This window comes from Equus caballus, chromosome 9 (assembly GCF_041296265.1).
Source record: "Equus caballus isolate H_3958 breed thoroughbred chromosome 9, TB-T2T, whole genome shotgun sequence".
Lineage (NCBI taxonomy): Eukaryota > Metazoa > Chordata > Mammalia > Perissodactyla > Equidae > Equus > Equus caballus.
In genome coordinates, this window is record NC_091692.1 from 26,061,580 (window position 1) to 26,086,502 (window position 24,923).

The window sequence follows — 24,923 nt, forward strand, 5'->3', positions numbered from 1 at the left end:
CCCACCCCCACCCCACCCCGCCCCCACCCCCTCACCCCACCCCCACCCTGTCCGGCCCCCGCAGGCAGCCCTTCCCCCTCCCCATCTCCAGCCCCTCCCCTCACTCCCACCTCCAAACCCCTCCCCCTCACTCGCACCTCCAAACCCCTCCACCCACTCCCACCCCTACCCCCGAAAGCCCTCCGGCACCCCCACCCGCATTCTCACCCGGGCGAAGAATCCGCTGGATCGCAACTGCTAGGAAACCCGGGACCAGATCACGCAGCGCTGGAGACCTAGAGCCTCTTTCTTGAAGGTGATAACCCCACCTCGTAGTCAACCCATCCCGGTGATCTTGATGCCAGACAGCATATTCTGCTGACTAACTTTCGTATACTCAGATGGGCCATCTTATTATTTGTAGACTTAATTTGTGAAGGCATTTTTAAGATTCAAAAAAAAAAAAGAGCAAAGAGTGAAGAATATAGAAAAAACCTCAAGCACAATGTACTGCCTCTGCAGCATGGGCCAGGTCATTTTTCAAAATTAAGTAAACGTTTTTGGGGTGCTTCTTTACTCATCTCATGATGTATGAGTTGGTAATGCTTTTTGTTTATTTGCTTAATAATTAGATTGGTTTTTGGAAGATTTGGTTGTTTTAGGAAGACTAAACACATCCGGTTTATTTTTTGCTACTGGGAATTCTAAAAGATGAAGCCCATCTTCATCAAAATGATTGAATTTGAATGAGATACAAATTCACAGCATAATTACATCTTTAAATATTTCTCCTGACTGTTGTTTCATTCTAGTTCCGAAATTATCAAATAAATAAAACTGAGACTTCCATAATAAATTTTTGGTTATTTACAAGAGAACCATTTTAAGAAAGTGACATGATGCTGGGTTTTAAGTGGAACTTTCCTTTGGCATACTACTGCATTCCATGTGATCACAGATTATGTTGTGGTCTCCATTAACTCCAAAAGTCATGTAACAGTAGAATGAAGTTATTTTTCATCATTCCCGTAGCAAATGGAACCAACTTCTCTTGCTCCAAAGTAGGCAATTTTTTTTTCTTAAATTTTTATTGTAACTTCTTTTGTCCCAACCTCTTCCTTTGGGGAATTGCTCCCTTGCCATTGCAGGGGCATGTGACTCAGGCCTGCCAGTTAGAGTATGTCATCTCCTGGGCACAGAAGGGGTGGGTGGGGAACACACATGGTGTAATCACGGAAAGGGGGTTCCTTTTTCGGACCTGATAGGGCAGTGTCTGAGACCATGCCATGTAAGCCTGCAGCAGCTGGAGTTAGCCTACTAGAGAATAAAGCCAAAGCAGGAGAAAGCCAACTGAGCAATTCAGACAGAAAGAGTCCGCGTGACATTAATGAGTCCCTCCAGAGAGCCATCTCTGAAACCACTTGAAACCCCTGGACTTCTGAAGAAATGCACCAATGAATTGTCTTTCTAGCTTATTCTATTTTGAGTTAGGTTTCTTTCCAAAATACTTATAAAGCCATAAAAGATTCCCATATGATCTGTGCTCTAAAAATCAAGACCATAACCAATGAGTCCTAACTTCTTTATCACCTAAATTACTTCATAATAAAGTATGGGCCGAGGAGGTCACTTAGCAGGAAGACCTAACTTTTAATAGAACTGAGATTCTCATTTAGGGTGTTAGTATTGCCCAGTGTAATTTAATATTTTCATATTGCCCTCCTCAAAACAAAAAATTAATAAAAGATGTGGTTAGAAAACCAGAGAGAAAACAATAACACATCTAAATCAGAAATCCCAGTAAATTTTTTGTCTCATCAATTTTTTCTAATATAACATAATCTCCAGTATTTGCTGATATAGGACATTTCCTCTTTTCTGGACTGAAAATTTTAGGGCCTACTACAGAGTTTCTGGGACTGTTGAAATTGGTCTGTTGTGCTGGAATTTTACTGTGTTGCATATTGTTCAGGAGAAGTGGGCCATTGGCCTATGCTTGGAATTCTTTTGTTTCACAGAGATTTTTGTCTCTAAAAGTATGTAACAGTATTTGACTAGTACCCTAAGAAGCATCCATACACTAATCAGTACGTTGCTTAACCATTACTCACAGGTCTGTGACTGTAGGAGTGTTGGTAGTGAGAGAGTGAGCCAGATGGATGTGAAGGCGTTGCTCTGAGCCTCTGATTGCAGGAACAATTTCTTATAGGAAAATACGATACCAGTTCAGAGTTTTCATTAGTCTTTCTTCAGATGGGAATGTACCTCATTGTGTCAACAACTAGTGAAATTTCATGTATAAAAGCCCATGAGCCAAATAACAATATATCGTCAATAGATATGAGCCCCAGGAAAGGACGGTACAAGGAGGTATGCTTGTATATGACAGGGTAGCCTAGGAGGAAAAGTAAAGAAAAATTAGTTTTGGAATCCAGGCCTATCTCTGAGTGACACTTGTTCAAATGATTGGCTATGACTCCCCAGGAAAAATTTCAGTCAAATTTCCAGTTTCCCCACATCCATGTGCTGGATCCGTGTGACATCTGTGCCATTTCCTTACCCAAGAGTGGTACAGCAATCTCTCAATTAACCTGAGCTCAGACAACCCCTTCTGTCTGGAACCCACCATGGGAACATGGTGTACATCAGTAATTTTCAAAACATGAAACAAAATCGCCTGGAGTGGTCCTAACAATGTCGTGTCTCCAGGTTGAGGGGAGGAGGGCAAGGCATGTGTATTTTTTAAATGTTCCCCCAAGAGATTGTGACCATCAGCCAGGGTTAAGGTAAATAAGGTCTCTGAATCTGTGCTCTTAATTCCACAGAAAAAGACGTGAGAAACCCTCCGGTCAGACTCCATTGACTTAGAATTGTATGTAAAATTAAAGTTATCGATTGAACAAGCTCGATTTGTTTTTTCCCTTGAACAGCCTTTGGTTCTTCCCAGGTTATAGAAAAAGCAGTGAGGAATGCTACTTAGAGTGGGGTGGATTTGCTAAAAGCAATCGCACTGAAAAGGGACAGCTCACAGCAAGGCTGAGATAAGAGAATCACCAACTAGAAAAACATTGTCAGTTACTAGAGAAGAGCCTCCTGCAGCAGAGGCAGCAGCCTCTGGAGGTTCTCTCTTATGGCATACTTCACAGTTTATTACACGTTCGTGCTGATGATCAGAGGAATCAAAACAACTGAATTACGTTCATGAATTTTGACCTACAGCATTTAATACTAGTAAGAGCCATTGTTTACTGGATACTTGGTCTGTGTTAGGCAATTTACATGCCTCGTTTTTAGTCATCACAATGGCTCTAAACCTAAATATTATGACCCCCATTTTATGAACAAGAAGCTGAGGCCAGGAAAGGCGAGTAGCACATACAAGGTCACAGAGATGGTAATTAGGGGATTTAAAGGCAGACCCCAAAGACTATGCATCTTTTACTCTAAACCCAACTTGCCTATAAGTCATATGAATCATCTATCCGATAAGATAGCCCCTAGCTACGTGTGGCTATTGACATTTAGATGAATTAAAATTAAATTGGATGAAGACTTCAGTTTCTCAGTCACACTAGCCACTTTTCAAGTGCACAATAGCCACATGTAGCTAATGGCTACCCTGTGAGACAGTGCAGGTAAAAAAGATTTCCATTATCATCACAGAAATTTCTATTAGGTAGCACTGATGCTTCACATATTTGCCTATCATCAGTGAGGGCAGTGTTCTCTGTGATTGAGTTTTTCCAGTAAATTACTCCAACTCCTTTAAGTTAACTGTTTTGATGGAATTCTTTCTGAAACATTTATATGCCTGTGTCTTAGTCCGTTTAGGTTGCTGTAGCAAAAATACCATAGGCTGAGTGGCTTATAAACAGTAGAAATTTATTTTCTCACAGTTCTGGAGGCTGAGAAGTCCAAAATCAAAATGTCGGCAGACTCAGTGTCTGGTGAGAGCCCGCTTCCTGGTTCATGGATGGACATTTGTTTACTGTGTCATCACATGACAGAAGGGGAGGGGAGCAGGGAGCTCTCTGCCACCTCTTCTGTAAAAACACTAATAGCATTCATGAGGGCTCCACCATCGTGAACTACCCACCTCCAAATGCCCCACCTACTAATAACTTAGCGGAGCTAAGAGTTCAACGTGTAAGTTTTGGGGTACACAAACATTCAGACCATAGCAGCCTGCCTTAATCAGCAAAGCACATGAACTAAATGCCTCTTTAAGGCATTCAGGGCAAGGTGCCCACCTCAGTGGACCCTAATGGCATTCTATGGAGCCTCTGCTTCTCTCCTCCTCTGGCATCTCTGTTCTCCACCTTCACTTCTGGATTCTCTCAGACCGCTTGCTTTTGGCCACATCATGGTGCTCGCTGATGTTCGGCCCACAGCCTGTGCCTATTTCTGTCCATGCACTCTTCCTATGGGGTTTTTCCTGGTTCTACATCTCTAACTACCACTGATTTGTCAGTGACTTCAGAATTTTGACCTGTCACTTCTGCCTCGTTTTCTGATCTTCAGCGCACTTTCTTTTCTCTAGCTCTCTGCTTGACTAGTGCTGCTCAAGGTGCTGCCTGCAGCCAGCAGTGGTTTCTGAATTGTTTGTTACTGCCCTCAGACAAGACGAGTTTAGAAAGTGGGAGCCTGTGTTTGGAAACTTTTATAGCATTTTGACATCCCTGGGACATTATATGGTATTGTATAGTATGTATGTAAATAACAGACTGCAATGGATTGGAAATTAAAAACAAACAAACAAAAAAGCATACGGTGTATCTAACTCCACTCAGCTATCTCCTAGGCCCCTAATGCCCATTACCACCACCTGTCATTAACTGACGTGATTACTATCCCCCCATGCGTCATCAGTCATGCTCCAGGCAGGAAACAGGGAATTGAATACAGGGAACTACTTACAAAAGTGTTGGAGAAGCTGAAAGGACAAACAAGGGAAGGTGAGTCAACCTAGATTTTAGCAGGCACAGGAAACTCTACCATAAAGAGCACAGGTGAAGGAGAAGATGGTGTCATTGGCACCCAGGAGGTGGAGCCGGTGAAGGGAACTGATCAATTACAAAGAAGAATGCAGACTGCCCCCCAGGCCAAGACCATGGAGGGCACACAGAAGCTGTCTGTTCACTTGAACTGAACTGAACTGAATTGATTCTCTTATTCTGTTATTGACACCAAGCACATAAAAAATTTCCTGAGGAACTCTAGATTGCCAAATATTGCATATAACAAGTTAATTATGCAGAGGGAATTGAAACTGTTCGGGTCCTTTTCAGCTATAAAACTGATCTATGCTTCAGAGCTGAGAGGCTGTGTCTGCTTCTATGAAATACATACATGAGCTCTTATTTTTATTTCACACAGAACTTTCACTTACTTCCAGATTTTCAACTATTTCGAAAGGATTAAGCTGTCAAAATTTGCTTGCATAGTATGTGGGATATGAGGTTAATATATACGCTGTCTGTGTTCTCATAGACAGTGTGAAATAATGTACCAAGTAGGTGGAGCATTTTTAAACTATTTGTGGCAAGGTGAACTTAGAACGTTAAGCTACTTACTTAATAGAAATATATAATCCATCTATTTTGTGCAGAGCTCACTAATTATCATTTTCCCTGGAATCAAAAACCAGAGGTGGCATGAATAACTGAAATCTCTAATTTCATTCAAACCTCTTCCTGATCAAATATTAAACCAGTTCATTAGTAGCCAGAAAAATGAACTAATTTGAACTCCTCTCCTCCTTTCTACCATTATGTAGTAGAGATGCTAATGAGCAAAATAGGTAATAAGCAGGAGAGAACAAGGAGAAAAGGACCAGTAAGGGAATAGTAGGTCTCTGAGCCACAGATGGTAGATGCGTAATAACCGTTTTCCTCTATTTAACTCACGTTTAAAGTAGGTACACAGAGTCATGAGTCTTAGGGTTCAACGTGTTTTTTTCCTGAACTCTTTTTAAAGCGTATGTGATGGTTTCTACATGTTTGCAAAAGATATATTCAGAATTTCATGTAGGCATTCTATTTTTCAGTCACCTGGTATTAATCTAAAGGATGAGCAATGGTATTTCTGACATCTGTAGAAATCACCTGCAAATTATTGGGAAATTGTAACAAATGTCACAATGCTTTTGGTATAGATGTGAATTTTAGCTCATTCACCCACACATTCCTCCCTCACTCATTCTGTCACCAAATCTCTCATTTTCAGTGTTTTCACTCATCCATCTATTCACATCTTACCTGCACTTAGTACAATGGCTTTCCCAGTTCAGTGTATAATCACACCACCAGTCAAACGTATTCTTCATTACCTCGTCCATGATTGTTCTTCCATTCCTCAAATTGGTAAAAATCAATCTTTTGAGCAGTAGTTCAACGACTCTAACTTGTTTTTTTTGAATCATCACAGTAAGTCTGGTTCACATCCGTCACCATACATAGTTACAAATTTTTTTTTCCTGTGGTGAGAACTGTTTTTCCTCTCTTAGCAACTTTCAAATATGCAGTACAGTATTATTAATCATAGTCACCATGCTGTACATTACATCCCCAGGACTTATTTATTTCATAACTAGAAATTTGTACCTTTTGACCCCATTCACTCATTTTGCTACTTGCCCCCCCCCCCCCCCGCCCCTCTACCTCTGGCAACCACCAGTCTGTTCTCTGCATGCAAGAGCTTGGTTTTCTTTTGTTGTTTAGATTCCACATATAAGTGAGATCATATGGTATTTGTCTTTCTCTATCTGACTTATTTCACTTAGCATAATACCCTTTAGGTCCATCCATGTTGTGCAAATGGCAAGATTTCATTCTTTTTTACTGCTGAATAATATTCCCTCATATATGTATACCACATTTTCTTTATCCTTCACCCATGGATGTACACTTAGGTTGTTTCCATATCTTGGCTATTGTAAATAATGCTGCAGTGAACTTGGGGGTGTATATATCTCTTCGAGACAGTGTTTTCATTTTCTTTGGATAAATACCCAGAAGTGAAATTGCTGGATTGTAAGGTAGTTGTATTTTTAATTTTTTGAGGAGCTCGAACTCATTTTATTTACTCACAAATTATACGTATCCTTAATTTTCTGCTAGTTTGGCCACCGGCAGCCAAGACTTCTAAGTAGATATCCTTTTAGAACATCAACATTTGAAATTCCTAGTCAGTTTGTCATAGAAGAGGGATGAGGTAGAGGAACAGAAGGAGGGAGGTTAGGAAAAGACAGAATGGGGTGAGAGAGAGAGTGTCTCTACTCCCCAGCTCACCAGGCCACCAAATCCAAAAAGCTTTGTCTTAACTCTGCTGGAGAATGTACAGGAAGACTGAAACATGGTATGTTGAAATCTTCTGGGTAAAAACATCAGCAGATGTTGCCATTTTGGTGTTTTTGATAGAACAGAAGTATGGATACACACGCACATTCAGCATAAGGTACAAAAATGTCAGTGTGTAATTATGGCGTTTATCAACCTGCACGCCTTCCTCTGACAGCCTCTACTTCTTATTTAGTTAGTTGGAAGTTTTATGCAAAGTAGCAGGTAGAAAATTTAAATACTAGCACAATTTTCTTCTAATCATAAATTATAATAACCTTTATCAATTTTGGATTGGCTGGGTTCCCAAACTCTTCATAAACGTCTTAATCATGCCTCTCTCAGAGGGTCTTTCAATGTTACATTTGATTAGATCGCATATCTCTCAGAACTCAAAGCTCACTATGAACTGATACATTGTCCTGCTCAGTTAATGGTATTTGGGTGGCTCCTCATTAATCTCCCTAGGTGGTAAGCTGTATGAGAAGGAGGGATGTAGCTAACCCCTTTTGAAATTTCCCACACTACTTAGCAAAATTTCATCAGATGTTGAGGTAAATTCATGCTGTGATAGTGGCATAATTTCATAATTATTATGTCATTTTGTGTTCATTGACTTCCCATCCCTGGGAACTGGTATAAAGTCTCTAAACTGTAGCATTTCCTGCACGACAGAGTGCTGAGCACTGAGAATGCAGTCACCCTGGAGAAGCCCCTAAGATGCGTGCAGCTCCCGGCAGCCACCGGGGCATCTTTCCCACCTGGCAATACACGTCAGAATCCAGGAGAGAATGAGACTGGGGGACTGCAGGAAGATCTAACTCTTTCCTGGATTTGAAAAGATGCATAAAGCCATTCTTTGAGAATATGAATAGTAAAAGTGTTTTTGTTAATCTTCTCTGAATAAGGTGTTATTTTTCTCTAAACGCAAATGCTATATCTGAGAAAATAGAGATGTGATGATAGTTCTCGTATCAAACAAGATATGAATCACCGGGGTGGGGGGCCGCTGTGGAGGTGGTGGGGGAACCACAGGAGAAGGGGCTTTTCAGGATACTGGAAGTCTGGAGGCAGAGATGTCCTTTGGGTGTGCCTCACACCTCACTCTACTTTCTCCCCTAGGAGTGTGTGGCCTTGTTAATATTTTCTCCCAACCTCCTGATTTTATTGAGATATAATTGACATATGACATTGTATAAATTTAAGGTGTACAACATAATTATTTAATATATTTATGTTGTGAAATGATTGTCACACTACGTTTAGTTAACATCCATCACTTCACATAGTTACAAAATTTTTTCTTGTGATGAGGACTTAAGATCTACTCTCTTAGATCTTGTCACAAAAGGCAGGATTTCCCTCTTTTTTATGAATGAATAATATTCATGTATATGTAAACTTTTAATTTTTCCAAGAACTTCCATATTGTTTTCCATAGTGGCTGTACCAATTGACATCTCTACCAACGGTGCACAAAGGTTCTGTCTTGTCCATATCCTCACCAGCACCTGAGATGATAAGTCTTTTTAATGATAGCCATTCTAATAGCTGTGAAGTGGTATCTCATTGTGTTTGATTTGTATGTTCCTGATGATTAGTGATGCTGCGCACCTTTTCATGTACCTGTTGGCCGTTTGAATTTCTTTTTTGGGGGGGAAGAATATTTATTGAAGTCCTTTCCCATTTTTTAATTGGATTATTTGCTGTTAAGTTGTATGAGTTCCTTATATATTTTGGATTTTTACTCCTTGTCAGATATGTAGTTTGCAAATTTTTTTTTCCCATTCCACAGGTTGCCTTTTTATTTTTTTAATTGTTTCTTCTGCTGTGCAGAAGCGTTTTAGTTTGATGTAGTCCCACTTGTGTATTTTGCTTTTGTTGTTTGTGTTTCAGGCATCATATCCAAAAAATCATTGCCAAGGCCAACATCAAGGAAATTTTTCCCTATGTTTTCTTCTAGGAGTTTTATGGTTTCAGGTCTTGCATTTAAGTCTTTAATCCGTTTTAAGTTATTTTTTGTGAGTGGTAGAAGATAAGGGTCTAGTTTCATTCCTTTGCATGTGAGTAAGAATTTTCCTACCACCATTTATTGAAGAGGCTGTCTTTTCTCCAGTGAGCATCCTAAAATTCACTTGGAGCCACAAAAGACTCCAAATAATTCTGACCCCAAAGCAATTCTGAGAAAGAAGAACAAAGCTGGAGACATCACACTTCCTGTTTTCAAACTATATTACAAAGCTATGGTAATCAAAACAATATGGTACTGGCTTAAAAACAGACACATAGACCAGTGAAACAGAATTGAGAACCCAGAAATAAACCCATGCATATACGCTCAACTAATATTTGACAACGGAGCCAAGAATGTTCACCTGAGAAAAGACAGTCTCTTTAATAACATTTTCTTAAATCATATTTTTATTTCTTCCAGAGTGGAGATGTGAACCCCAAGTATAACAGAGCACGGGCAGAAACATCACTGAGCTTGTAAAATCCTGAGAGATGCTTTCCTGTATGACACGGGTATCTGTGGCTTCATCTAGGTGGTTATATACACAGCATATATTTTATATTCTTGGTTAATTAAATTGGCCTAATTAAAGTGGGAATGAACCTAATATGCCTACTTTTTTCCCATCAGTCTACAGCCCACCAGATGAGTTGCATTTTCCATACAGCTTTATAAATTCAGAAAGGTTATCTTCTATAACTACATACAATCTACTCCTTGACTTGGATTTAGCAGAGTAAAATATTACTGTAATAAATATTATGTATGTTTTCCTGTGCCTCAACTTCTAAAAACGATTTAAGTTAGACAGCATTTTTTTCTTTGATATGTTAGGTAACAAAATTTGAATTTGAGTATCTTTCATGTCTAAAAGACACTGTTATATAACTGAGAAATAGCCCAGAATGTATACTTAATATGAAAACTCATAATCTGCTATTACTTTAGCGTAAAATAATTTGAACTTTCCTGGATCATAGTTTTTTTGGAGAATGAAATGTCACTACAAAATCTTTTCCTATTTTGAGACATAAGACTCATATAAGCAATACACATTTTGAATGCTTATGGTATATTTGTAAACAGTTTAGACTATGAAAAGTACTTAATTTTATACATTCATTTTTTCTTTTTCCCAGCTTTATTGAGATATTGTTGACATATAACACATGTAAGTTTAAGTAGTAATTTTAGATGCTAGTCCATATCACCTTTTGTGCTTTATCCCTTAATTCTGTCTTATTTATATGTATCTTAGATAATTTACTTTTTACTGTTGCACCTTATTTTTCTTCTCTACTAAATGACTGGTAAGTATCATTGTGCATTTTAACATCATCCATCATAACAGATTGACTAGACATCCCTAAGAATTTCAAAACTACTTAACTAAGGAGTGGCACTAAAGTTTAAATTGTTATAATATCCTTCTCTGTACCCTCTGGTCTCTGCCGGGCTGCCACACAAAACCACGCAGCCTCCCTTGCCCAACTCTACGGGCCATGCTGCAGATGGTGCCCCCTGGGCGAGTGCACACTCCAACCCTGGTGCCAGAAAATTTTATTTTGTGAATTTTTCTGGCTTTTCTCTAGACAGACTTTGATTTCCTCTCTGGTACAATAGACCCAATGTTATAAATGTAAATGTACTGTAAATCATTTTGCGAAATGTTTTGTGACTTATTGACAATAGTAAATAACCGTATTGTTCATAAGCTTCTATGTGTATGCTAGCATCTCGCTATCCGCCTATTTCTGTATATGTACATGTATTAATAATTTCATTGAGAAAGCCTTTGCTGTTCTTAATGATAAAATATTTCAGACATGGAAAAATCTATTTAAATGCAGGAGTTTACTATATTTTAAAAGGCATTTTAACAAACCATTGCATGAGGAATAGATTGGTACGTGTAGGTTGCAATCTTCTGCCCTAATTGTAACACTAAAATAAAGCAATTAAGTAATTTGTAGAGAAGTATTCTGTCAATAATTGTGTTCTGTCATAATGAGAGATTTTCCAGTGATCCAGTCACTAAATTGTATATTGTCCGTTTGTGCTATGATGCAGAAGGGCTGAGGGAAGTCATAAGCAAATTATAAGAGGTGATTTTTAGCCATGAGTAATTTTCAATTTCTTTAAGTAACAGAACATACCTATGAAAAAATTGAACAGATGAACGAGGTCAAATAAATATAATGCAAGGTCATTTTCGATTAAGTGCCTAACAGATCCTGTATAGAGAAATCTGGTGGAGGATGATTATGGAAGTTTTGAGGAAATTAAGTTTTAATGGGACTTTATATAATAGGGAGATTAAAAAGAGGAGGGAGGGATTTTCCTGATAGAGAAATTACAATTGTAAATAAAATAAGGCATAAATTAGAAAAAAAAAGATAACTGCTCTAAAGAATCTATGGTAGGCAAAGATTTTAAAAAGCAAGATAATTTCAGAAATGTCAAGAATAAGAGTCATCAGTGAATGGCAAATAGCATGCCAGCCATTTGGATGGTTGCTTCTAAACAGTGTTTCAAAAGATTCTATGTGGTCATAACAGTCATTGGTCATTTACCTCTGACTTTAATATAGAATATTGTTGTTGAATATTTTTGACCTCTGTTGATAGTCATGATTAAATGGTCAAGTAAGACTTTTAAATGTACAAATAAAGACAGGATTAGTTGAAGCATACAGTAATATGAATCATAATTATACAATTTAATATTCAACAAATTTTTGTATAAAAATAGATATTTTAAAATTATACATGGAAACAACTATAAGATTTTCAAGTAAGAAAAAGTTTTAGTCTGTTTTTTCCCCCCTGAGGAAGATTGGCCCTGAGCTAACATCTGTTGCCAATCTTCCTCTTTTTTCTTTTCTCCCCAAAGCCCCATTACATAGTTGTATAGCCTAATTGTAGGTCCTTCTAGTTCTTCTATGTGGGAGTAACCTCAGCATGGCTTGATGAGCGGTGTATAGGTCTGCACCCAGGATCTGAACCTCTGAACCTTGGGCTGATGAACCACTATGCCACCTGGCCAGTCTCTAGTCCATTATTTTTTAAATCATCTTAATGTTATATTCAGATGAGAATGTCTGAATCAGAATACTACAGATATAGCAAAATAATATTAAGTTCCCAAGAATTCTCATGATTCCAAAGAAAAATAAAGCAATAGATCTTTAAGACCTTCTGAATCCTCAAGACCAAATACAAAAACAAGTGGGATTTTTTATTAGTGAAATGATGAAGCTATTGTAAGTGGCAAGCTAAATCAAATATTTTGATGATTTCTGGGAACTATTTTTTTCAACAATATTTTATATTGAAGAAAGTAATATGTGGAGCATAAATTCTGGATGCACTGTACACATTAATTTCCCTCTCCCCCCAATAATAGTAGAGAAATTATGCTATCTGCAGTAGGAAAGTTGTAAATTTCCTGTTGTAAGCAAATCTGGTATAGTAATAACTCGGAATTCTTCCATTCTGTCTTTCCTGATGGACAGATCTGCCTTATTCCATATACTCCCATGAATAAATAACTTCAATAAACCTAAAGGCATTTTTCCACATTTGTGGAGTTGGAACTTTTTTAGTAGAGGTAAGGATCAAGCAGAAACACACTTTTTAAAAAGAGCTTTCATAGATTAAAAAAAAATGCTCCTTTAAGCAAATAGAAATTAATTATTCAGAAGATTTCAGCATACTGTGTGTTTATCACAAAATATTTGCAAGGAAGAATAAACCATCTAAGTTACACGATACTGTAACTACACCCCATACAATGGAGGACTTACTGTATTTTTCCACACGTTGAGGTAAACCACATAATGTACAAGTAGTGGAATAACTCAAGCCACAAATATGCCTGCATATTTCCAGCTTCTGTTCCTTCTAATTTACTTGGATTTCTTTCCTCTGCAATGATAAGAAAAGCTTCAAAACTCTTAAAAGAGAATCTGAGAATAATATTTTATACGTAAGAAAAATTCCAGGTATCTGTAAGTTTAGTTGGATTGCAGCAATAGTTGGAAGTATCTTTGGTGCTTCACCAAATGAGAGGCAAAGGCTTCCAGTCATTGACAACAATGTGACCAATCAACGATTAAAGAATCTAAAACATTTATATGCTGAAGATAATGTTTGTATGAGTGTATGCAAATAGACTCATAGAATTCACAAAGCAAGATGAGACCTTAGCAGTTATGTACTCAACAAGCTGAAAGCATGAATTACGTGTATTGTCATTTTCGCAATAGCAAATCAGAATTAGGAAGAAGACAGTAGAGGAAAATGCAGAAAGAATGGGCATAACATAAAAAGAGTTCCCTCATTCATTGATTTATTTATTAATTCACTCATTCATTCAGCCAGCATACATTGCAAAGTTTCTCTGTGTATGGTGATACAATAGCAAACAAACACGCAAGATTCTTGTGCTAATGGAGCTACTGTTTTCTCATGGCAGGAGAGCAAAAGTAGTCAAATAATGATAGATGTGTAAGATAATCTCAGATGAGGATGAATTTGTTTGTTTTAAACAGGATGGTGCTATGGAAAGCAGATGACTATGGAAGTGTGGAGTTAAGTTAGATCACCTGGTCAGAAAGGTCGCACTGGGGAGATGGCATTTGAGCTGAGACCTAAGGAAGCAGAAGGAACCAGCCATGCACAGATGAGGGAAAAGTGCACTCCAGGCAGAGGGCATAGCTATGGCAAACGTCCTAAGGCAGGAATGAGCTAGGTGTGTTCGAGAAAAAAGATGAGTCTAACCGGAGTTTAGTGAGCAAGCAGGGGCAGGAGAAGGTGAGGCTGGAGAAGAGGCATGGCCATGGTGAGGAATTTACATTGTATTCTGCATGTGATGAGAAACCCTGGAAAGTGTATAATCTGCTTTATGTGACTACAAGATCAGGAGCTGAGATGTCACAAATGGGAGAAGAGAGAGAACAATGGAAGCTGGGAAGTCAGTTTGGAAATTTCACGTGGTCTAGGGAAGCAAATGGAGGTGGCTTGTACCAAGGTAGCAATAAGGAAGACAGAAGAACTTTTAATGAATTTGGGTTGTCTTTTTGGAGTAGAGCCAATGGGATTGAAGTTGGATTGCATATTTAGGTGGAGTGATATAGAATGAGGAAAAATGATAACCCTTAATGATACAGACTGACAATAGAAAATGTAATGTAATGCAGGCTAAGGAAATGCTGAAAGGAAAATACTCTTAGCCTCCGATCTTAGACAATATCTAGTCCAATCTCATACCCAAAGTGGGCAGATGGTCAGGCAGCTTTCGCTTAAACATTCTAAGGATGAGAGCACCTTTGGAAACTGCTGTTTCGTTAATGAGGGCCCACCTCGTTCAGCTGAGCACAAGCTGACTATGAGATAGTTTTGAGACCTTTTGTTTCAGAAAATCAATATGATACTGGAAAGGTATATTTGAAAAAAATGTTAATTTCTTACTTTCTGTGTTTAGTTTTTATCATCACATTTTAAAGATAGCAAAGATGCTTTTTAAGGGAATTGGAAATGGGTCATTGGAGAACTGAGAGGAGAGAATACTCTTAAAGTTTATGTGAGTTTGGGTGGTGGGGCAGACCACAGGCTGATCCGTTGTTCTGAATTTCTGTAAAGGTCTAAGTATGCAAAAATGACATCAGTTAGAAATGAAAATATTCTCTTTTGCTATCAGGAAGAACTTAGTGGACTTGAGAAGCAAAATATGTCAAAATTCTTTTGAGTCTTGTAGCTGTAGAAGACTAAGTTAGAAGACTATTAGTTCTAGGTAATTAAGACCATCTATTAAAAGCAGAGGGCCATATGGTTCTCTAATGTTAAAACAGGGTTATATGTCTGCTAAGTGAATTGAAACTCTCCCAGTTGCCCAGATGTGATTGATTACAGACCAAAGTGTAACAGAAATGCTATTGATCCCATTTTGGGGTCAGCAAAGACTTTAATCTAGTTAACAGAAAAGAACAGAGGAAGAGAGATTTTGTCACATAGATGTGAAAATTTCAAAATTTGTAGATGATTTTCCTAGTAAAAAATCATGATCCTGCCTTTTAGTAACTGGTAATCTATTGGATAAAAAAATGCATAAAGAAAACAACATTTCAACAATTTTATTCAAGATTATCTTGAAAAATAAGAACAAAGTTGGAGGAATTTTATTACTAAATACCAAGACTTGTTATAAAGCTACAGTAATTAACACTTAAAATAAGATTAATAAAATGGACTACATTAAAATTAAGAAGTTCTGTTCATCAAAGGGAACACCACAGAGTAGGAGAAGACATTTGCAAAAAGATGACTGACAAAAGGCTCCTACGCAAAATATGTAAAGAGCTCACAGACAAAGAAAAATGAGCAAAAGACTTGAACAGGATTCACAAAAGAGGATATCCAAATGACCAGTGAGCATAGAAAACCATGTGTTCAGCCTTATTAATAATCACAGAAATGCAAATTAAAACCACAATAAATTACCACCACACAACTGCCAGAATGGGTAAAATTAAAAACAAAAAACTGACAGGTTGTGGAATAACTGGAACTCTGATTCATAGCTGGTAGGAGTGGAAGTTTGTACAAGCACTGTGTCAATGTCTGTCAAAGTAAACCATACCCATACTCTAAGACCCAGCAGTTCTACTTCTAGATATATGGCCAAAAGAAATGCATGCATATGTAAACCAGAAGACATGCACAAGAATGTTCAGAGGAGCACTATTTGCAAGACCCAAACCCTGGCAAAAACCAATGTCCTTCAACAGCAGGATGGATAAATCATTGATAGTATATTCATACAATGGAATACTATATTGCATGAAAACGAGTTAGCTACTGAGATATGCAACCACAAGGATGAAACTCACAAACACATCATTAAATAGAAGAAGCCAGATATGAAAGAATGTGTACCATGATTCCACTCATATAATGTTTTTAAAAAGGCAAAACTAATCTATGGCTTTAGAAGTCAGGATGGAAAAAGTTGCTTTGGGGGCACAGGGTGGTGTTAGTAATTGGGTGGCAGCACAAGGGGTGCTTAAGAAGTGCCAGTAATTTGATGTTTTTTTAATGGATGGTGGCTACATGGGGATTCATTTTGTGCTAATTCAACAAGTTTACATTCAAGATTTGTTTATTAAATTATACTTTAAATATATATAAACATGTCAACTTTCTGAGACAATTTTACATAAAGTATTAAAGAAAAAATCGGTGGAGTTGAATTAAGAATTGCGGTTGCTAGCCTGAAGCTATTTGGTCAGATGAAATGAAGCAAAGCTACTGGCAAGAATCAAGGTTGGAATCCAGCAATTTCTCCCTCACTTCCTGCCAACCAAAACAGAAAACAAGAGTCTGCCCCATTCAGAGAACAGACAATGGCCTTTCTATTTGTTCTCCCCACTTTCACCAATGGCTCTTTTTCTAGCTTGGAGATGCAAACTCCCTGAAAAGAAGGAGGAAGGAAGTGGAATATGGGGCTTGCAGGGCACACTCTGAGTCTAAGTGGAGTCTAGATGTGAAGAGTCCAGATAACAGTGTATACCGGGCCTTGGATTTGTGAATGCCATCAAAGAATCTTGTCAGGGACATATGCACTAGGCAAAGGGAAACACCTGCCATATTCCGATTGAGCTTCATAAAATAAAAACCTGTTAGACTTCGATAAATACAGTAAAGGCAATGATGTAGTGTGATACTGTAACTTGCCGTCAGGTAGGAGGATGGTTCTGTTTAAGATGAGATGCTCAAGGAAGCCATTACAAAAAAGGTGATCTTTGAGCTGAGCTCTAAATGACACAATGGAGCCAGCCAAGTGAGTGAAACATTGCTGGCAAGGAAATAACTAGTGCAGAGGCCGTAATGCAAGAATTAACTCAGTGTGTTTGAAGAACAGAAAGAAAAGTAATGTAGGTTTATTCTCTCTCTGTTTTAATCTGTTCATTATACCTAATAGTCTAACTTGCAAACATTTTTTGCTTCCTGTTTGAATCCTAATTTGCTATGAAACATACTTTTTCTCTGAGCTTGATGTCATCCGTGTCTTTAATAAAACTGTATTCTATTTCTCACTAAAGCTATTACTAATATTTTGAATAGGACCTAATCGAGAAAAACTCAAAGAGAGAATCAATTCAAAAATCTTATTTCAGGACAACATCCTTTAATTATCAGTTTCAGGGAGGGGTCCACAAATTTACATAACTACACCATTCTTCAAGTTACTGTTATTAATAATTGTAATAATGATAACTGCCATTTGTGAGCAACTAGGACAAGAGGGCATGGAATAGGATTTTGCATAGTTCTCTAAGCAAGCTTTAAAGTGTGTGCCTAAGAGGAACGTGGACCTGAGAGAGGTTAAATGAATTAATTGCCTGAGGACTACAACTACGAAAAAGAACAGTTAGTACTCATTTATGTATGTGGGTCCCACTGTCTGCATTAGAATTTCCCAACGTTTGATGAACAATGTTATTTCTTCCCTAGGGGCTGATGTTCCCCAAGATTATCTTGTACTTGGCCATATTAACCACTAGTGGCTTCAGTCATTGTACATATTCTGATAATTCTTAAACTAGATCTCTATCACCAGGTCGCTCTTTACCTACAATGTGCCTTCTCTTCTTTTTTTTAATTATCTCTTAGTTATCTACATATTTTTCTAAGACTCTGTAAGTATTATCTCATCTTTGAAACTTCTCTTTTGCTCCCACTCCTGTAATACCCCTACGCTGCCCCTAGTCTAGTCTAGCTTGAGAGGAACTGACCACAACTTCTTTTAAGCTCACTGAGGAAGAACTTGTGTCCTCCTGTTTCCAGTCCCTTCCCCCTTTTAAGCTCACTGAGGAAGAACTTGTGTCCTCCTGTTTCCAGTCCCTTCCCCCTTTTAAGCTCACTGAGGAAGAACTTGTGTCCTCCTGTTTCCAGTCCCTTCCCCCTGTGTTCCATAGTCCACATCGCAATGAGAGAAACTTCTATGCGTACTGTAAATCTGATGACATCAGTCTTTTCCCATAAGCTTAAATCTTTTCAATGAGTCCCCACTATCTTGGGCAATAAGTCCAAACTGCCAAGCCTGGCACGCCGTAGATATGATGTAAAGGGATGTATGAATGAATGGTTTCTGAAATATCTGGGCAGGATTGGTCACTAGTTATTCCTCTTCAGGCTTCTGGCATCTTTCCCATTTTCCTTGATTTCTAAAAACTTAGATAGTAGAAGTTCTAAAATAGAATTTTCTTGGTCTTTCAGTAACTTGAAGGTAGAAACCTGGGCTGGGACTAGGGTGAGACAAGTGAGGTACCTAGTGCACAAATTTAAGGAGGCTCTCGCTCTCAGGATAGTGCAAATGCCAGCCATCGGGAGAAGGAAGAAGTGGAAACACCCAACAGAATGGGCAAAGAATGTGAATCGTTTGTGTTCCATGTTAATGCTTGCTAAAGGGTGATCTCAGCAGAGAAGGATTTTAATAATCAAGTGGAGAGCATGACCTGTTCTGTGGGTACCAGTCCACTTCATGCCCAGCCTCTCTTCTCATTGCCTAATGGGCACATGAACAAAATGGCTGTGGTGGCAGGGATGGAAGCTATGCGTGGGCTCAGCAGCACGGAATTCCCCTCGCAAAGGCCGACCTGATTACAGCCACTACTCAGTGCCCAACCTGTAGCAGAGACTAACACTGAGTACCAGCTATGGCACCATTCCCCAGAGTGATTAGCCAGTTGCCTGGTGGCAGGTTGATTACTCTGGCCTACTTCCATCATGGAAGGGGCAGTGCTTTGTTCTCACTTCGATAGACAATTAGTCTGAATATGGATTTGCCTTCCTTGCCCACAATGCCTCTGTCAAAACTACCATTCATGGATTTATAGAATGCCTTATCCACCATGGTGGTATTCCATATGTCATTGCTTCCAATCAGGTAACTCACTTCATAGCAAATACAGTGTGGCAGTGGGCCCAGGCTCATGGAATTCATAATCTTACCATGTTCTTCACCATGCTGAAGCAATTGGTAGAGTGGCCTTTTGAAGACTCATAGGATCAGTTAGGTGGCAGCAACCTTGGAGAGCTGGGAGAATTTCCTCCAGGATGCAGTATATACTCTAAATCAGGTGTTTCTCCCATACCCAGGAATGAGGGATTGGAAATGTCTTCCTCTAACTCTTATTGATCAATGCAAATACTTTGTGCCCTTGTTTCTGCAACTTTAGACTCTGCTTGTCTGGAGGTCTTAATTCCAAAGGGAGGAATGCTTACACCGTGGAAAACAGCAATAATTCCATTAAACTGGATGTTGAGACCATCACCTGGCCACTTTGGGATCCTCTAGCCGGTGAACCACGAGACAGAGAAGGTGATTACTATATTGGCTGGGATGATTGATCATGAACATTAAGGAACAATTGGGTTGCTACTCAACAGTCGGGGTAAGGAGCAGTATTTTTGGAATGTAGGAGATCCCCTGGGGCCCTTCTTAGTACTTTCATGTCCTGAGATTAAAGTCAATGGAAGCTACAAAAACCCAATTCAGGCAGGACTGCTAATGACCAGACCACTCAGGAATGAAGGTTTGGGTCGCCCAAGAGTCCCCAATCACCACCAGCTGGGGCACTTCCTGAAGGCAAAGGGAATTTTGAAAGGATAATGGAAGAATTTAGTTATAAATACCATCTATGACGTGACGATTTAGAGAACTAAATATTGTAATAGTTAAGAGCATTTATTCCTTACTTTGATATGAATATTTGTATTAACCAATATTTTGTTCTCTTCCCTCTTCCCAATATCCTCCTATCTAACGTAAAATGTGTTAACAGCAGTTTAATTTATATCTCATGTTTAAGTTACAAGCTATCAAATTAAGAGAATGCGAATCATCTGGAAGAAGAATGAACATCAACCTAAGACAAAAAGGGTCTTTGCTTCCATTTTTGGGGAAAGAGTTACTCTGCTTTTTTGTTGTATCCCTCATGTTTGGTGGAAATGTGACTTTGTTATTATTTCTATTTGAAAATTAAATATGGTTTAAAGAGATGTGCTTGAGTGACAAGTTGACAAGGAGTGAACTGGTATGGTTTTATAATGTGTCAACTTATCTAGGATAAACTGTTTCCCAGAATTCCCTTCCCTGTATATTTCCAGTTTAAGTAGGTCGCAAGAGAGATTTCCATGCAAGATTTGGGATGCAGAAGAAAAGAAGCAGCCACTTTGAATATTTGCTTGTGAGGTTGGGGCAGACATCTTTTATAGCTCACTCACGTTGTTGCTCATATGCCTGCTCATCTCATTGGCATGGGGCAACACCTAGGCCTGCAACTGCTTTACTTGCCCTTGAATTCTCCTTCAGCTCCTACTGCTGAACCAGGTGTATATTTATCTTCATGATTCAGGGTGTCAGCTTCTACTACAGGACATGCATTTCATCACAGTGACTGCAATGAGAACTGACTCACTGAAGGGGTCCAGTATGTCCTTGTGGGTTTCAGGCAGCTCATACTCATAAGTTCCAGTTTGTACTCACGGATTCCAGCTTGTCTTTGTTCTTCCTCACTTTACACCTACCTTCCATTCAGGATTACCTGCCCTGTGTTTTCAGGCTCCAGTGTTAAACACAAAGACAACAACCTTAGAGATTCCCACCATTGCATTAGATCAAATTCCTGTTAGAAATTCATATGCAGTCGTGTTCTGCATAATGATGTTTCGGTCAATGACGGACCACATATATGACTGTGGTCCCCTTAGATTAGTGCCATATAGCTCAGGTGTGTAGTAGGCTATACTGTCTAGGTTTGTGTCAGTATACTCTATGGTGTGCGCACAATGACAAAATTGCCTAACAATGCATTTCTTACTACATATCCCTGTCGTTAAGTGATGCATGACTGTCTATACAATGGCTCTGCTTCTCTGATTGAACTCTGATTGATACAGATACACTGAAATAGACCTAACAAAAGAGATTTAAGACTTTTACACTGTAAGCTACAAAACACGGCAGAGAGGAATTAATGACCAAAATAAATAAATGGAGTGATATATACCATGTTCGTGGATTGGAAGACTCAGTATTGTAAAAATGTGTTTCCCCAAATTGGTCTATAGATCTGACACAATCCCAGTGCTTATTCCATTTGTCTTTTTGTGTGCAAATTTTAAAGGTTGATTCTAAAGTATATATTAAAATGCAATAGACCTATGATAGATGAAACAATATTGAAAATGATGATCAATCTCTCATAAGTAGGGCTTACCCTACTTGACTTAAAGGCTTACTTTAGATTCATCAAAAAATTTTTGTATTAGTGAAAAGGTTAACATACAGCTCAAGGGAACAGAATACAGAGTGTGTCTGGGATGTAGGAGATTCATTGGGATACTTCTTATTACTCCTATGTTCTGTGAATAAACCCACACATATGTGTCAATTGATTTTTGGCAAAAGTGCCAATTTAAATTCAATGCGGAAAAGATAAGTCTTTTTAACGAATGGTGGTGGATCAACTGGATATTTACATGAAAAAAAAAGAAGAACCTCAACTCTACATCATAAACAAAAAGTAACTCAAACTGGATCATAGAGCTAAATAAAAAATCTAGAACTATAAAATTTCTAGGGAAAAACATGGGGAAAAAATCTTTGAGACCTTAGTTTAGGCAAAAACTTCTTAGATAGATCATCAAAAGTATGAAAGACAAAAAAAAAATTGATAAATTGAACTATATCAAAAATGAAAAGGTTTGCGATGGTTTTCAACACCAACAACCAATTCTCTGATTCTCCAGACACTAAACTGAGTGTTGAACAATTCAGTTCAATTCTCACACTAACTACTCAGAATTAGCACAGACCCTACAGCTTAAGTGCTCAGTCCCACAAGACTGTCCCCCACTTCAGATGCCAGCTGGAAGTCTCGGGCCTCCTAAACTTTTCACCATATGGCTATGAGTCAGGGCTTCCCACTACCCTCCTAAGGTTTGATAACTTGCTAGAGTGATTTATAGAACTCAGGAAAACGTTTTATTTACATTAGCCAGTTTCTTATAAAGGACACAAATGAACAGTCAGATTAAGAGGTGCATAAGGCGTGGCTGGAAGGATCTCAAGTGCAGGAGCTTCTGTCCCTGTGGCGGTGGGGTGTGCCAAGCTCCCAGCACATGGATGTATTTACCAATTGAAAAGCTTTCCATATTTCCTTGTTCGAGAGTTTTTATAGAACTCAATCTCCAGGTGATCCCTTCCTGTCAGGTAGATGGGCTGAAAGGTCCAATCCTCTTGGTCTTTCTGGGAAACAGCCCCATCCTGAGACTATCTAGGGGCCCTAACTCAAGTCACCTCATTAGCATAAACTCAGGTGGGATTGAAAGGAGCTTGTTATCAATAATAAAAGACACTCCTATCACTCAGGAAATTCCAAGGGTTTTAGGATCTCTGTGACACCAAATTTGTTTATTTTTTCATTTTACTTGAACAAGCCACAGACTGGGAGAAAATATTTACAACATGTATATTACACAGATAACTTGTAAGCAGGACACATAACTCTTACAACTAATAGCAATTCAATTAAACAATCTAATTAAACAGGATTTAAGTGTATACTCCAAATATGCACAATACACACATTAAAAGATGCTCAATGCGTTAATCATGAGGTAAGTGCAATTTAAAACAAAAATGAAATATCACTGCACACCCAAAAAAATAGCTAAACTTGAGCAGACTAATCTTAGAAAATGGCGAGGATGTGGAGCAACTTGAATGCTCATACACTGCTCATGGGAAAGCGAAATGGTGCAACCACTTTGGAAACAATTTGTAAGTTTCTTAAAAAGTTAAACATACACCAACCACATGAACCAGCCATTCGACTTTTATGTAATTACCCAAGAAAAACAAAAAATGTGTTCCCACAAAGGCTTGTGCACAAATATTCATAACAACTCTATTTCTAATAGCCTCAAATTGAAAACCCCCAAATATTTATCAACAGTTGAATGGATTAAAAAATTATGGTATATCCGTACAATGGAATACAACTCAGCAATAAAAGGGAACAACCTACTGATGTACACAATAACACTGATGATTCTCAAACACCTTATCTTGAGTAAAAGAATTCAGGCCAAAAAGAGCTTTCACAGCATGATTCTGTTTATACAAAATTCTAGAACATGCCAACTAATCTATAGTAACAGCAAGCAAGTCAGTGGTTGTTTAGGTAAGGGTGTGTAGAGAAGGATAAGTTGCAAAGAAGCATGAGGAAACTTCTGTAGGTAATAGAAATGTTCATTATCTTGATGGTGGTGATGATTTCAAGGGTGTATACGTATGTCAAAACTGATCGAATTGTACATTTTTATATGTGAAATTTCATGTGCTTCAATTATACCAAAATAAAGTTGTAAAAAAATCTATACCTGCAGAGAAGGTTAATACTGACCTAGCAACAGTTTTGATGCTTTCAGGCATTTGCAGTAAACACATGCATTATATTTTCACCATCTCTTCTAAAGCATCTGCCCCTTCCTTTCCTCCTACTCCAACTGTGGAGACAAGGATATGTGATCTAGGCTGTGCTGATCATATCACCCTTTCCCCTGCCACGGAGATGGGCATGTAACCCAAAACAAGCCTTTATTCTTCTCAAGATTAAAATGGAGCTAGCAGAGAAGACACCTTTTCTTTCTGCTGTTAGAGCCATTATAGTGCGAGTACAGGGCTGCTGGAAGCCTTGTTCCCCTCCTGTGTGGAGGATGTCTGACTGCACTTGGAAGGAATAAAACCGACGTGCAGAAAGGAAAATGAAAGAAGAAATAGAGGGCAGAAGGTTGGCAGAAAAGGAGACAGGAAGGAAAAGGGGAAGAAAGAGAGGAAAGGAGGGTGGTGGAGGAAGGAAGGGAGGAAGGGTGGAGGGAGGGAGGAAGGAGAGAGACTGGGATGTAGTTGCCCCTGACACCAGCTTCACCCCTGCCCTTTCTGCAGGGTGGAGATCTGAGCCAGTAGACTTCCCTCTTGGGCTTAAGGTGATTTAGGTTTCTGTCGTTTCCAACAGAAAGAGTTTTGACTGATACAATATTTATTTAGTACCATTCTTTTAGACTAAGGCGAGAAGTGAAATTTGTGTTATTCTCTTTTACCTGCTGCGTTTTCATTGCTTAGACAGTAGTTGTTTTTGGTCCAGGTAGGAACCTAAAAGACAAGATCCCTTAGTATGCATTTCTGTGAGGACTTTTTTCTGGCCTATAGTGTTTTTTCTTCCCCTTCTAGGAGGCAGGCTGTATTTTTAACTGGCAGTTTCTGTCTCTGATGGCTAGTAAGGATGGAAGTTTAAAATAAATGAGGTAGCAGAAATCAAAATGTTTACTAATTCCTTCTTCTGAACCACACTGTACTGGTTCGAGTGTGGGGTGACCCATGATTCTTTTTCTCAGTTGAACCCTATTAATGAGATAGTTAGTAAAAATTTGCCTAGACTCTTTGGCATATCATTTTCTGTCATTCTTAGCTTGCAATGTGGATATAAGTTTTTAAGGTTTTTTTCCGTATATTGTCTCAAGATA

General features: G+C 38.6%; 1 protein-coding gene and 1 long non-coding RNA gene across 4 annotated transcripts in view; one reads left to right on the top strand and one right to left on the bottom strand.

Moving 5' to 3' along the window:
• The window catches only part of FAM110B (family with sequence similarity 110 member B), a 145,127-nt gene extending 144,442 nt beyond the window's left edge, over positions 1-685 (bottom strand). The window contains exon 1 of one of the 2 annotated variants that reach the window (XM_070221521.1): positions 208-685. The gene's annotated coding sequence lies outside the window, so the exon portion shown is untranslated. The remainder of the gene's footprint in view (positions 1-207) is intronic. The other variant, XM_070221524.1, reaches the window with a different exon arrangement.
• Positions 61-23,038, top strand: LOC111774948 (uncharacterized). 2 transcript variants are annotated; one of them, XR_011421281.1, is made up of 3 exons: positions 61-295; positions 19,571-19,713; positions 20,180-23,038. It is a non-coding gene; the product is annotated as an uncharacterized lncRNA (long non-coding RNA). The 2 variants fall into 2 exon arrangements; XR_011421282.1 differs by lacking the exon at positions 61-295 and having other exon boundaries at positions 20,177-20,393.
• The last annotated feature ends 1,885 nt before the right edge of the window (positions 23,039-24,923 follow it).